This window comes from Condylura cristata, unplaced genomic scaffold (assembly GCF_000260355.1).
Source record: "Condylura cristata isolate star-nosed mole 26May11 unplaced genomic scaffold, ConCri1.0 scaffold00005, whole genome shotgun sequence".
In the NCBI taxonomy this organism is placed as follows: domain Eukaryota; kingdom Metazoa; phylum Chordata; class Mammalia; order Eulipotyphla; family Talpidae; genus Condylura; species Condylura cristata.
The window spans coordinates 49419577-49436055 of NW_004567106.1; positions in this window are offsets into that span (position 1 = coordinate 49419577).

The window sequence follows — 16479 nt, forward strand, 5'->3', positions numbered from 1 at the left end:
TGTCTCTGGTGAAGTCTTTCGCCACCCCTGAATCTCTGGCCTGTACCCCAGTTCTGTATGCACAAATAAATAAATCTTTAAAAAAAAAATGTATAAAAAGCAAATCAAATGGAATTCTCAAAATAACTGTTAAATACGTAAAGGATAGGTAAGATTTTTTGAGCTGAAATGCAGATTACCATGTCATCTACATTGGTAATGAGAGAACTGAGTTTACTGTTACCCTAAAGGAAATTAATTCTAATTAAACATTATACTGCATGACGAATTCAATAAGAATAGATGGCAATCATAAGATCTGTTATTAACAACCCTGAACTTCTCTTATTTAAACCTCTCAACATTCTTACAAGGTAAATAGTATTGTTATCCTTTTTACAGATGGGCCCAGAGTAGGTAGGGTACCTTCCGAAGATCATATATTAGAGCTTCTTTGTGGCACAATGCCATTTGGGGTTAAGTTTCAGCACTATGAAGCTACCTGCAGCCACTGATCAATGAGTTCCATCCCTGGCCAGGGAGGTGACCCACATAGCACAGCAGACCTCTCCTGTCTCACCTGCTGCTTCTCTCAGCAGTATATTTCAACTGATCTGCCTGTTCTGCTCCCCATTCTGTCTCTGGTGAATCCTCTCATATGCACCACCACCCCTATACCTCTAGGCTACACCCAGTTCTTTATACATACATATATACATACATATATGCATGCATACATACATAGATAGATAAATAAATAAATAGATAGATAGGTAAATAAATGCATATATACATACATAAAAGTAACAGTCCTTCCAACAAGTTCTGTTCCTCTAACAGGGAAAATACCCTTAGTCACTGTGCATTATTTTCTTAATATATAATTGAGGATGCCAGTAAAAATCTCATACCTGGTTCAATTGTAGCTACAAACTTTTTTTTTTGGTTTGTTTTTTAAAGATGTATTTATTTAACAATAGCTGGGTTGAGGGGGGCAGTTGTGGGGGGGCACTTAGAGAATTCACCAGAGACAGAATGGAAAGTAGAACAGGCTGATTAACTGAAATACACTGCTGAGAGGAGCAGTAGGCATGATAGGAAAGGTCTTCTGTGCCATGTGGGTCACCTCCCTTGCCCAGGACAAAACCTTCACCACAGCAGCTTTGGACAGCTCGACAGAGCCATGACCCAAACCCATATACCACCAGGTATCAATGTTATAAAACACAAATTATTTAAAACTTACCTGGTGACCACTATAGCTTTCTTTAATGAGTGGGCTAGTTTTCTGTAGCTGGTAAAAGATTGATGAAGCTGAGCAGATGGAAGAGGAAGGGTACTTGGTTCTGCCACATGCATCAGGGCCATCATCTGTTTTCTGTATCACCAAAAAGAAATGCCTGAGACGAAAGCCAATAATTGTCATTGAGGCCTTAACATTATCTGATTAAATAGCTTTGCAAATTGCCTTTTCTATTTCTGCAGTCATTCAACTAATGATGCTGAATATGTATAAAGAGATAACTGCATACATTTAAGACCAGATAATTGCCATATACATAGATTTTGTAACATAATTTATTTCAAAAAGTATAAGATGTAGCATCTTGTAGAGCTTCAAAAATGCTTGTGAAACATCAAAAATAGTATAGTAGAACTTATGTTTCTTTATTGATATTTTATGATTTTATATTCATCTTTAGATTTACTTCATAATCTGTCATTTATTCCAAATCATTATCTATTAAAGTAATAAACTATATTGCTCTGCACTGAAAAAAATCCTATTTATTACATTTGAGTGAACCTAAAAGTCAACTATCTTTGCATAAAGGAAGAGTTGATTTGGAGAAAGGAAATAAAGAAATTAATACAGAGATGTGATTTTTAAATTTGAATTTACAAGCTAGTTGAAGAGAGAGAACCCACAAAAGGTATTCTTACAGGTCTCAAGAAGAAAAGTACATGTACAAAGCAGCATTACTGCTGTACAAATTAGCATAGTATCAATTGAACACATAGTTTCCCAGAGGAGACAGACCAGAGGGAAGCATTATCAGAGGACTCAGTAGTGGCATGGTTTCTCTAAAGGTTAATATAGCAATTGATAAGAAAAACTGTATTTTGTAAGTAGAGAAATGCTATCTAGATAGTGCTAACCTGAGAAAGAATGATGCATGATCTAAGTGAAAATTTCAGTGGAAATAAATGAAATTTATTTGAAATAAATAAAAATCTGTGACATGTTGTCAATAGAAAAGCCTAAAAAGAAAATCTGCAAACCAGAGTATACACTAGATATTAAATAAAAGTGCATTCAATTCAACATCCTATTTGTTATCATTAGCATGTCATAGTAGGATGCTTATTACCAATATTACACATTTAATAAAGACAGAAGAGTGAATTGATTTTCATGTAACATTATTAAATAACATTTTTATATTGATTTTAAGGTACCACAGAGTAAAAAGCAATGTGAAGCATGTTTTATACCAGAAAGTAATATAATATCACTTAGGTTAAAGGAAGAAGAGAAGATATTTAAATTATTTTAATAGTCAATATTGATAAAACTTTTAAATATGAACAAAATTAGCTTAGGTTGTATATGAGGAATTTATTGTATTTCTGATGATAATTTATAATGGCTAATAAACAAAAGTCAAAGGCAAACAAACAAGGGAAGTTAATGTGAGGGGTAAATTTCAAAGAGTCAAAATGGGATGTTGTAATAGAACACTTGACTAAGAACCTAGAAACTTATTTTCAGGGATGCTCCTTAACACTTAAGTGTCTAATCCAGCTTGTCATCTATTAAAGTTTATGAACCTTTTGTAATCATTTCCAATTCCAATTCCATTCTTTTGAGTCAATAAACTAAGTGTAATGTAGGATGGGCAATGTCTTCTGAATGTGAGCTTTAGAAATCAGTCAACTCTAAAGAGATTCTGAATATTAAATGATATCTTACTAAATAAACATTTTTTTCTAAATTTTCTTCTATGATGTGGTCTAAGTCATTAATTGCACTTTCTTTTTAAATCTATATAGAGATTAAAAGTATATTCCAATAAGACAATATATAAATTTGCCTTTCCTTAAATGCTTTTTAAAGTTCACTTTAACATATCTTTTACAATTGTAAATTTTCTTTCTTTATAAGGTCTTGTGAAGACCATGTCCCATCCTAAGAAATGATTTCCCCTGATATTTAGAGACCATTTCAGAGGTTGTCAGCTAATGACATTGATCCCATTGAGTAAAACCAAGGATAGTTATTGATGACATACTCATTTGCTGTCATGCAAAAATACCATTAAGAGAACAAACTTCCCCAAACACTTGTTCTACTAAATTTCAATGCAGTTGCAATTCCTTATGATGTTCTTTGCTTCTTTCAGGACATCCAATGTTGAGAGTAGACTGACCTCAAAGGAACTTGATTAATTAGCTTTTAAGCTCTCAACTCAATTATTATCCAATATGTGAAGAATAAAAACTGACAAAGCTAAACCAGTTATTCCCAAAATGTATATTCACTGTAGATTATATATTTAATGCAATAATGGCAGAATATAAAAATTTAAAAGAACTAGCCCCAGTATTAAAAAATCAATAAAGTACAAATGACCCAAGGGTATTATTGTAATAAGAGATAGTCTTACTGTTTGCAGTCTTCATATTTTTGCAGCAAAAGGAACACATATTTTTATTTTGAATCTACCCTAACAAAGTGACCAATAAAAAAGACATACTTCATTGGAGAAGATTTTATGGTATTATAAAATATCTACAATGCAATATAAACCACATGAAATCCAGCAAATATACACTTGATTCTTTCACAAACATTTGCCTCACACTTGCAGAATTCACTAAGAGAAAAGGATTGTAATACCTAGTATGGTACTTGCAGTCTTTAAGTTGTTTGTTGTTTTCATTGATAAACTTCCTAAGGATATATCCAAAAAGGAGAAATCTAGATTATTATCATATTTCTTGGCATCAACTTAAAATATTTTTCTTTTCTGCAATTAAAACTCTAAATCTCAGGTCTTCCCTGGTGGCACAGCGGGTTAAAGTACAGCACTAAGAAGCTAAAACCACTTCAGCATGAGTTCAATCCCACCCTGGAGGTGACCCACATAGTATGGCAGATCTTTCCTGACCTGCCCGCTGCTCCCCTCAGCAGTGTACTTGTCAGTCAGCCTGTCCTGCTCCCCACTCTGTCTCTGGTGAATCCTCTCTCACCGCCCCTGCTCCTCTGGCCTGTACACCAGTTCTGTATGCATAAATAAATAAATCTTAAAAAAAAAAACCTCTAAATTTCATTATCATGGTGAATAATATCTAGGATTAAGTCAAATAGTGTAAGACTATGTAACATTAAAAGAGATAAAAAAATGGTTGTTATAAAATAATTTTGAGAAAATAATGACTATAAAGAAAATAATGCAGATAGTGTCCTAATTTGAAAGAGAGTAAGCAGTAAATTGTACCCACTAAACCTATCAAAAATCATGTTCAGATAAGATAGAACTTATAACAATTACTGATTCCCTTGTTTTCTCTCTCTAAATTAACCTGGGTGCACACTTAAAAAAAAAGAAAAAATGTTGTTCTTGGAAAATCTTTTGTTAGTTGAGGTAAAACCTCATGTACTCACATTTAGTATGAAATGTCAGAAATGCTATGGTTGGTAATTACAGAGTGAATCTAAATCAAATAATAGCTTTTTAATCATTAGAATGATCATAGTAATTTGAAAGGTGAGCATAGCAAGAATGATGTTAACATAAAATTGTTTATATCAAAAACTGAGATTATACTGGATCATTTCCATCACTAATCAGAAAATAAATCTATCTTTCAAGAAGATTTTCTGAGAGCAGCTAATAAGTGCTATCACACTTCCCTGACTCCATAAACCAAATATAGATAGAAGAGTGACTGATATTAAGAGCCTGAAAGTGACAGTTCCTTCATGAATATATCTGATCATGTGACCCCGATGGTATTAAGACTTGAATGAAAATTATCTTACCATACAATAATTCAGCAGTCAGCTTGATGAGTATGCTGCCCTGCAAAAGCACAAATGCTGTGGCAAGATGAGCTTCTGTTATTATCTGAATATTTAGAGAGTTATTGAAAGCAGAAAAAAAAATCTAACAATACGTTTTGTATAAGTACATATAATCACAGCAGATACAATAAAGATAGGTTCAATACGTGTGACTAGTGTAAAATGTGGTCTTTCAACCTATTCATGATTGTTACTGGCATGCTCAGAACCACCATTTAGAGTCTGTCAGTATCTGCTAGATCATTTCCAATGATCATGGCATGCCTTTAGTCTAAAAAGACATAGGAAAACTATGCCAATAGAGTATTTTATTTGAATGTCCCAAATCACTAAACCAGTGTTATCATATTCACCATTATTTTTAACCTATAGTACAATTTCTATAGTACAATTTCAAGAAAATCAGCTTTAAGTATTTATCTCATTCAGTATCTATGACAAATATTGCAGTGACCATGATAGTTATGACTCCTATCTTAGGATTTTGGAATTTCTATCATGATTGTATGGGAGATACTTTAGCCAAAAATAGCCAAACCAGCTATATTCAGGCCCACCTCTGAGAATGTATTTAACAAATAAATGTATTTACCTAACAGGTAAATATACTTGCATTAGTGTTCAAAGGGGTGTATGTGTGTATGTGTGTGTGTGTGTGTACTTACATAAATAGGTATAAGATATCCATTGCAGCAATGTTGTAATTATAAAGTGAAAAGTACCATAATATTTATTGATGAATATTTATATATTCATACAATAGAATGCTATGTAACACAGTAAAATGAATAAGGTAATTGTGGTTTTCCCAATGTCCAAATTTGCTAGTAATTTTCCTTTTGATACTTCTTTGTTCAGTGTGTATATATTAATGAATGTAGTGTCTTCCTAATGCATTGTTCTATTAATCATTGTATAGTGTTCAGTCCTGTCTCTAGTTAAATTTTAGGCTATAAATCTATTTTATCTTCACATTTGCTGCTAGGATTGTTTTCCAACCCTTTACTCTGATCATATGCTCATCTTTGGAGCTCAGGTGAATTCCTAGACACAGAAGAAAGTTGAATTCTGCTTTTAATCTGAATAGATATCTTTTAATTGATGAATTCAATCTATTTACATTTAGAGTGATTGTTGATAAAGGTATGCTACTATAATTTTTTCATTAAATTCATGGTTTTATCTATTTCTATTTTTATAGTACTTTGTGAATGTTCTTTAATTTAGATCTGAGGACCTCTTTCAACATGTCTCAGGGGAGAGTGGCCTAGTATTTGCAAATGCCTTCTGCTTTGTATAGAGTAATCTTGGCTAGCAGTTTTTATTTTAAGTCTTTTGGTCATGTGGCTGCATTATTTTTTTGCCACTTGTGTTTCCTTAAAAAAAAAAAGTATACTTTTCTTATTTATTTATTCATTTATTTAAATTTGTGGCCTCTCATGTTTCCTCAGAATATCAGATGTAAGCTTAATCATGGTTCTTTTATAGGTTATCTGCTTCTTTATGCTAGCCAGTTTCAATATTCTTTGCCTTGAATTTTTTTTAAGATTTATTTATTTATGCATACAGCACTGGAGTATAGGCCAGAGGTGCGTGTGGTGAGAGGATTCACCAGAGACAGCATGGGAAGCAGAATAGGCAGATCAAGGAAGTACACACTGAGGGGAGCAGCAGAAGAGACAGGAGAAGTCTGCTGTGGATCACCTCCTGGCCAGGGATCCAACTTGTGCTAAAGTAGCTGCAGCTAGTTTGCAGTGCTGCTTCCTAACCCAGTGTGCCATCCAGGGAGAGTCTACTTTGCCATGAATTCTTGGAAGTTTCACTGCTATGTGTCTCAGATAAATCTCATCTGTTCTTATAAACTGTCATTCTGCTAGCTTCATGGACTTGTCTCTTTAGTTTCTTCTCCATGTTTAGAAAAATTTTCCTCTATTCTTTAAATAAATTCTTTGTCTACTTCTCTCTCTCATTCCCTTCTGGGATACTTAGTATTTTTATATTTTTCCTCATTGAGTAGAATTATCTGTCTTTTCAACCTGAATTGTTTCTGTATTGTAATTTTGACAATCACTGATTTGATCTATTTGTTCCATTCTATCCATATAGCTTTCTCCAGAAGTTTTTAACCTCTTTTATTGATCTTTTTTTATGTCCCACATCTTGTTTTTTATTTAAATCTTCAATTTTGACCTATTCATTAATTTCATTTCATAGGGCTTTTTTTTTTAATTTCTTATATATCTTCTATCAGTTTTTCTGTGTTTTATACTTGATCTTAGCCAAAAGGCTGAGAAGTGATTATTTTTCTGTGTTTTGTTCTATTTATTTGAACTTCTTTATCATGACACTTTTGAACTCTGTCTCTAATAAGAGAAAAACTCTTCCATGCCTTTGTGGTTGGGTTCTAAAGACTTATTCTCTGCGATGTCCACTGTCCCAGAGAGTTTAGTTTTCCATTTATTGTATATTTTTTCACATCCCCCTTACTTATTTACTTTCATAATATTAAAGTTACAGAGTTTCCACTTTTTCAGTAGATGGTGCTGTATATCAAGAGCATTAATTTATAGATACATATTCAGCAAGTGTGATGGTGGGTCCCTCTTAGAGCTGTGTTCAGCCTTTGCTGATGCTTGTGTCAGTGCCATTTTACCCTTCCTTCTGGGACTCAGACTCATGTCTTTAGAGTCTTCACAGCCCTAGTGCAGAACACACACTCCATTACAGAATAAAACTTCACTGTATCTACTCAGTACCTGTACCTGCCTGCTCTTGGGAGGAAATGGGTAGCAATGGGAGAGTCAGGTGCTTCTTTATGGAATTATCATACCAACATCTCTTGAGGACATATCCACAGCAATCAACATGCCCTCCTCTTACACTAGAGCCCGGGGCAGGGGGATTATAGTTTTTTTTTCCCCCCTTTAATTAGAAAGGTCAGAGTTTGTGAAATAATTTACAAGTCACTTTGCAATTCTACTGCCAAGAGAGGTGTCCACCTCTTCATTCACCCTGTGTTTTGAGTGTTGAATTTACACTGAATCTTTTTTGTCATCCTTGGTCAAGATTGTTCTCAATCCTTGGTTCAAGATCGGTCTCTTGTTCTTTCTTATATAGCAGGTGCCTCTGAATTAAGTGCTTAATTGGATTTCTCATTTTATTCTCCCCAAAGTAAAGCAGAACCTCTGATTCTGTCTTCCTGGTAAAATTCCTACATTTTCTTTTAAAGTGTAGGCTTAAAGATGATCACACATTGTGGCCTGACATTATCATATCACAAATGTCCATTTGAAATACAAACACAAAAATATTATAAAAGGAGAAATTCTAAATTTTTGTAGACAAGTAGAATTCAAGAAACAGAGCATGCACATGAAATAGAAGTACTTAATCCAGGGGGGAAAATATGTTTGTCTTTTTTTTATGGGAAAGGTCAGAGTTTGTGAAATAATTGACACTTTTCAGTTCTACTGCCAAAGAAATGATTAATTGTGAGAGAAAGAATTAGAATTTTTACTCAATGGATATGCTTTTTAATACTTCACTATTATCCTGAGACATTCCCCACGTTGATAGGACAAACTTTCTATTATATCAAGGAGGAACAGAGTTAAATTATCAATTTTGTCATAATGTCTTTAAGTTTAATAGATGCACTCTAAGTTTTTTTTTTTCTTCAGTAATATCTATTCTACCCTCTACATTCTGGCTACCACTATCACAACCCATACTCAACTGATTATGAAAGAGGGGGAGTCAAAAGAATCCCTGTGTAGAGTGTTGGTGTTAGAGATAGTGTGAGATAATAAAACTCCATCTAAAATTATGAGAGTGAAAGAAGAAATGATACTTGTTTTCTGCTACCTTCAGGAGACCTGGAAGAAAGTATATTCCTCCAGGATTTCATGGCACAGATGAGGCAAACCTTGAGAGCTGAAGAATAGTGGGGAAAAAAAAAATAGCAGATAAGGCAGCTCAGAGAGTTGAAACTGGAAACCCTTGGGGGGAAATGAAATTGGTGACCCCAGGACTGCTGTTAGTAGTGATAAACCTAATGCAATTCAGCTGGTGGCCCAATGGGTAAGGACTCAGCACCACTGCAAGCTAGCCACAGCTGCTTCAGTGAGAGTTCAATCCTCGACCTGGAGGTGATCCACATGGTGTGGCAGACCTCTCCTCACCTGCCTGCTGCTCCCCTCAGCGGTGTACTTCATCCATCTGCATGTTCTGCTCCCCTCTCTGTCTCTGATGAATCCTTTCACTGCTCTTGCACCTCTGGCTTGTACCAGGGTGTGCATAAATAAATAAATAAAATTTTTAAAAGTTTAAAATTATCAAGCTTTTGAAAGAAAAATATATGAACAATAGAAAGATAGGAAGTTCTTATCTTTCATGGGAAAGAAAAACATGGTAATGATAATAAATCTTAAATAAAGAAAGAATGGAAGCACCTAAAAAATGAGAAAGTATATCCTTATTAATAGTAAAGTGGATTAAAATGATAAGATTTTAATTTCACCTATAAAATTAGCCAGGATTACAAAAACCCTATGTTGGCAAAGGTGAATGAATACAAAATACTATGTGCTCACATAGATACAACTTAAAGGAATGTGGCATAATCTCCCAGTAACTTCACATCTAGGAAATGATTTTTGATAAATTGTCACCATTGTATATAAATATTTATCGACTTAATACTTGAATGTATTATCTAAAAGCATAAAATACTTAGAGGAGATCATAGGATATACTCTTTGAGATGTCTTTGGGGAGCAAGGGAAACAAAACAAATTAGACAACATCAAACTAAAAATCTTGTGTGAAATAAGCCACTACAAAAACAAAATGGAGGTCTACTGGTTGGGAGAATATATTTGCAACTCATACATCTGACAAAACCTGAAATCCCAATAAAAAATAGGAAGAAGGTCTGAGTAAACACTCTCCAAAGAAACCATACAGGCACATGATTAAATGCTCATAATGTATTATTATTTATCAAAATGAAAACCAAAACAATAATGAGATATCACCTCATTGCTGTCAGAATGGCCCTTATCAAAAAAATATAAGAAACAGTGAATTACTGACAAGTGTGATGAGAAGAGGAAACTTCCTATGTTGCTGGTGGGAGTGAAAGCTGATACAGCATATAAAAAGATGGTTCCTCAAAAATTTAAAAATATAACTTCCACATGACCCAGCAATTCCACTTCTAGGTGTATCAGAATATGAAAACAATAATTTGGAAAGATACAAGCACCTTTATGTTCATTGCAATGCTATTTACAACAACCAAGACATGGAAACAATCTAAGTGCCTATAGATAGGTGAAGGATAAAGAAGATGTAGGCTAATACAAAATGGAATACTACTCATCTATTTTTAAAAAATGATAAAATATTTCCATTTATGACAATGGATAGAACCTGAGATGATTATATTAAGCAAAGTAAGTTTAAAAAGAGAATGAAAATATCAGTGATTTCATTTGTGGAATATTAAGATATGAAACAATTAAAACAAAACAACTTAGATTTAAAAACCCTTATATTCTGTCAAAAAGCGGTGGCTACAAATAATAAGTTAATGAGGAAGGAAGACCGTTTAAAGGAAGGTCCCCTGGGTGTTGATGGAGAGTTGTTAGAAATTTGGTGATGGGCGCAGTGTGATGTCATTCATTTGAAGATGGAAGAAGTTGTACTCCTTAAACTTAGAGTGTTGTAAACCAATGCTGCCAAAATAAAGTAAATAAATAATTACTGAGTTACTAAGATGTTGGAGGAAGCATGCTCTGTACTAGAGACAAATTGAAACAAAGGGAAAGTACAGGAACATGATTAAATTAGCTACTTAAACCATAAGGCAATGCTTAAAGTACAATGTTGAAAGGAATTTCCATGTAAGTGTTGCACATGCAGCATTAGATAGGACTACTTAAGTTTTATCTAAATACAAACATACAACACATTAAACATTTATAAGAAATATGGTGAAATATTAACACATACTATAAGTTGTGGTGTTATGGCTTATTTGGGAATTTCTTCATTGTACATTTTTAATATTTCTTAATTTTTTAAAAAGAATTGTTTCTATATTTAAGTGTATGGACAGCTAAAAATAAAAGTCATATTAAGAAAGAGAAATTAAGGGAATATAGTATAAGAACCTGCAACAGACTTCCCAGCCTGATAAAAGATATTGACATTGCTTTCTTAACACATTAAAATATCTGTCACAGAGAAAAAAAAAAAAGCAACAATAATGGGGTACTTCCACTATGAAGACATCTTTTAGAAATCTCATACTAAAAAGCTGAGCATCAGACAAATTCTTGTCTTGTTGACAGTTTTTATCTCTCAGATGGTAGTAGAAGCAAAAAACATTACTGCAATTTAATTCTGACCATAAGAGAAAATACATTGGTATTATGAAAGGAGAGAAAATGTAGATAAGGTTGGTATCATAATACAAGTTCATACCTCCTTGAACAACATCCTTAATATCTGTTGATTGGCGTGTGCAATTTTTGAAGTGATAAATAGCTGGAAGTTCAGTGACAACAAATGACCCATAAATTCAACATGAATTCAAATTCTTTCTGATTATGGAGACAGGGGGAGAATGTTTATTGTAAACTGTTCACACCTTTGAAACAATAATTTCCAGTTAAAATATATGCAGTATTTCTCAAAAAAATCATATAAACAAGTAGCATTATTAGTCATTGCTGCAAATAATGCAATTATGCAAATTATTTTTTAAGTTTTCAAAAAGTTATTCAGTCATTAAAGAGTATGATGCAGACGTTCTAATGATAGGTAAAAGGAATTTATAACACAAAAATGGTAATGTTAAGAAGTTAGTATAAAATTTTGTACATTCTGTTTTGTATTAAAAATATAAATGTATTTACATGAATATTTTAATCATTCACTCAAAAGATTTTAATTAAATGCCAATATGCAACACATACAATCTAGGTGAATATTGAACAAATAAATCAAAATCTTTTCTCCAAAGTGTTTCCTATCCATGCTTAGATAAGTTATTTTGAGGTAGAGAAACTATAGAAAAACTAAGGGTGATATATGAATGATTTTTTTACTTCTCTTTCTGTCATATTCACAAATATTCGATAATGGGTATATTTTACATTCTTTTTTATTAAACTGTATATAAATTATATATACTTATTAAATTATTACAAAGATATATATATATATTACACTTATATTTTATTAAATTATGTATGTTCTATTCGTACATAAAAGAAGTGAGTATAGGTCAGAGGTTGGGTGGTAAGAGGATTCATCAGAGACAGAGTAGGAAGCAGAATAGATGGCTTTTACTGAAATACACTGCTAAGGGAAGCAGTAGGTGAGACATCAGAGTTTTGGTGCACCATGTGGGTCAGCTCCCTTTCAGGGTATGAAACTCAGGCCCTAATAGTGACTATGCTGACACTTAACCCCTAGGCTATCAGGGAGCCCTATTTTATATTCATAATGGAACATGAAATTTGTTGTAGCTAAAATGCTGCTTATTTAATAAAAATATTATATCTTGATTTGCTAAGTAAATAATTTGATAATCAAAAAGGCAATCACTTTGTGTTTTTCAGATTATATCTGAATATTATATATCTATATATCTTATTTTAATTCAAAGTTTAGAAAAACAGGCATTCAAAGAATAACGAACTGACTGACAGGAAGTCTTCAAGTTACATTTAAGATAACGCAATGGAAGGAACTAGAACATTTTTACTTAAAAAAAAAAAGGGAGGGGCCCTCCCTGGTGGCGCAGCGGGTTAAAGCACAGCATAAAGAAGCTTAAGCCACTTCTGCATGAGTTTGATCCCCACCTGCCCCGGAGGAGATTCACATGGTGAGGCAGACCTCTCCTGACCCGCCCGCTGCTACCCTCAGCAGTGGACTTCGTCAGCCTGCCTGTTCTGCTCCCCACTCTGTCTCTGGTGAAGCCTCTCACTGCCCCTGCACCTCTGGCCTGTACCCCAGTTCTGTACGAATAAATCTTAAAAAAAAAATGACAAAAGAGTAATATATGAGAAGAATAAGTTAGAAAATCCAAGCCTAATTCTGTTTACCATATTATAACTAATTAACTATAAAACCAGTAAACCTAAGAAAATCCCTCTCAGAAAATAATTTCATCCCTGAGATCCATGAGTGTGTGTGTGCATGTGTCTCTATGTGCAGAATGAAGACAAAATTGTCTTTCTTACAAAATTATGAGGTTCAAGGCCAAAAATAGATGAAAAGTCATATCTTTGAAAGCACCTACTTAATTAGAGGGAAATAATTTACTGGAGGATTTTTATTAGGAATAAGTATTTCTATAATACCAATTCAGAAATTTAAAAATTTTTACGAAAGTCTTAACAGATGTCTTTCATATATGTCTTTTAACTTAAATAGAGCCATAGCTTATCACATAGCATTTTGTCATCTGGCTTTAAAATGTGAATGCCAATTACATGCTTATACTAAGATATACAATTTACAATAATGTTTAAAATTTGATTTTATCAGTCAAATGTAATTCAGCACCAAAACAAATGAATAAGCTCCCAGTCTCTAAGAAATCTTCAGGAAGTTACTCAAAGCCTTTGAGGTGGATAATTTTAAAAGAATTCCTTAGGGAAGTTGGACTATACGGCTACCAGCCCTTACTCACTGTAAATCTCTGATTTTATTTTGATTCCATAAATGGTGAAAGCAAGAAAATTAACATCTATTGAGGTTCCCATGCTCTTTGAGTTTTGCATTGACAGCTGATCTCATCTGATGCTAACAAGCCCATGGAATAATTCTGTTTTATGGCTGGGGAATGTAAGACTCAGTAATTCTAAGAAACCTTTCCAAAATCAAGTAACAAATCACTGCCCACATTAAGCTGTCCCCTGACCATCTTAGGGCCCATTCAGCCTTTTACGTTGAACCTAAAAATATTCTTCTCCTACTCTATTTTTTAACTTTGTATTTTGTAAATTAATAGCTCTGCTCAAGTGAAATTAATTTACTATACTAATTGGGAGTTGGGGGATTTTAGCTATCTGTATCTGTTCTGTGCACCTTCTTTTAACTTGTGCTTTTAAAGAAAAAATATATGTATCATTTGCTGTAATTTATGTAACTTATGATGAAAAATATGGTGTGTATGTTGCCATTATGGAGAGAAATGAGCTTGATCCAATAGTAACCCTGAAGTCATTTGTGTAGTCAAATGACTGTGGGCTCAAATCATGAGTGATAGGTAATTGGTAGAAAGGGCTGGAGCCACAGGGCATAGCATGCCATCTCTCTGCCATTCAGATCCCATAGTTGGAACAGAGCCAACAGTTGGCTATAAGGAGGAATTTGTAAGTAAGTAGAAATCCACTTAGTTTAGGTCTCTGTTTAGGTGTTTGAGGTAGCATTTCTCTAGTCCAGAACATGTATTATGTGAAAGTATATAACTGTATGACTGTTACCTTTCATAATCGAGATTGTGCATGCATCATTTACAAAGTGATTTTAAAGTAAATTTAGTGGAAATAACAATGTTTTCTCCTGTATGAATTAGAGTTTATCAAAAGAGGTTTAAGTAATAAAGATTGAGTTAGCCATGCAGTGATTTTAGTGGCTACATTAAACTAGAGTGTTGAACGTTCCCCAGCAGGTTACAAATGAGAGGACAACTCCTTTCAAAGCTTCCTTAAACCCTGATCCTTGAAAAGTGTTGTATTCATGGTATAGCCTGGGAATCTGTATTTGTCTTAACCACTTGGGTGACGTTTAGCTGTCAGTTTTTCGAGATACACCTAACATAGAGAATATAAATTTCTTAACATGTTTTTAAAGTGTAAGTGTTTGTCAATACAATACAGCAGTGGAACACTTAATATTTCAGAACTGTATAGTGGAATCTCACCCCATGCACTAAATATAAGAGCTATTGCTTTATGCAACAACTTCATTTGTATCCCTTAGATACTGTTCTGCTTAAATCCCCCTCATGCCCTCCCCACTCCACACACATGCTTAGTTTGGTTTATTTTTATTGTTTTTTTTTTTTAAGATTTATTTATTTATGCATACAGAACTGGGATACAGGCCAGGGACACAGGTGCGGTGAGAAGATTCACCAAAGACAGAGTGGGGAGCAGGACAGGCAGAACTGAAGAACACTGCTGAGGGGAGCAGTGGGTGGGCCAACTGCTCTTTTTTACTGGGGCCACACTGGATGTGACCCAGTGGCATAGGATCACACCTGCTGAGTTGCATATCACCACACCATACCTCAGCACTTCATGAAATCTTCCCAGGGTGGCCACCCAATTCTAGGATATTGCCATCTTCAAGGATGGCAGCAAAGGGTCGATCTGACATTGGTCATCAGTACATATCTTTTGGCCTGGCCACATTGTCCTGCACATTCCAAAGTGCTCTGCTGCCTCTTTGAGGTATTGTGAAGATAAGAAGACCTTATGTCACTATATGTTCCATGGGTCCTAGAGGGAATATACAGCCATTTCCTTCCTGTGGTCTTGTCAACTTACCCCCATTTCATTCCCTTCCCACAGAAAAGCCTTCAAGAATAGGCCTTCACTGCACTCCTGTTTGCCTATCCTACAAGCCTCTCTTCTCCACCACTCTATTGCAATGTTTTTCTATGTTAGAGAATGTACTTTGCACTTCATGTTTCTCCTATACATAGCTTAATGCCATATAACATTACCCCATATCCTCAAATAAATACAGCCACACCTGGGATTTCTGAAAATCCATGTCAAGGATATAAAATGTATACTCTGTACTAAGCTTCTCTCCTATGAGACAACAGGTTAAGTTCTTGATAAATGGGAGAAAGGAAAGTGGAAAAACCAAGGGAAAAAAGATACATTTCTTAACATATTTTCAAAACCACAATTAAAGTTCTAGAAATTAAGTATAAAATTTTAAATGTCAAACATTCTAAAATTTCTTGGTGACATATTTCACCAAATTTGAAACAACATGTATAGTGTGAGATCATTTGGTTGGAAGGATCTGTGACTCCTAGGAAAATTAAGAAGGAAATCATTTTAGTACGGTCAGGTTATCCAAAGACAAAAAAAAAAAAAAAAGGAAAAACAAATTAAAGCTTGAGTACAGGTACAGTGGAGCTGAAATTAAGAATTAAGATTATTATCATAAATTACAGGTCCCCTCATCCTAGTTTTGCCCTAAATACAGCTCTGCTATTTTGACTTACCTAAACACTGGCTTATTCTATTTTTTGGCGGATGTCATACATTGAAAATTGCTTTGACTTTTCATTGTATTGCCATCATCCTTGACTTATCATGCATTTTCACGTTTATACCCTTACTTTAATTCATTTGATTTATCTCTCAGTG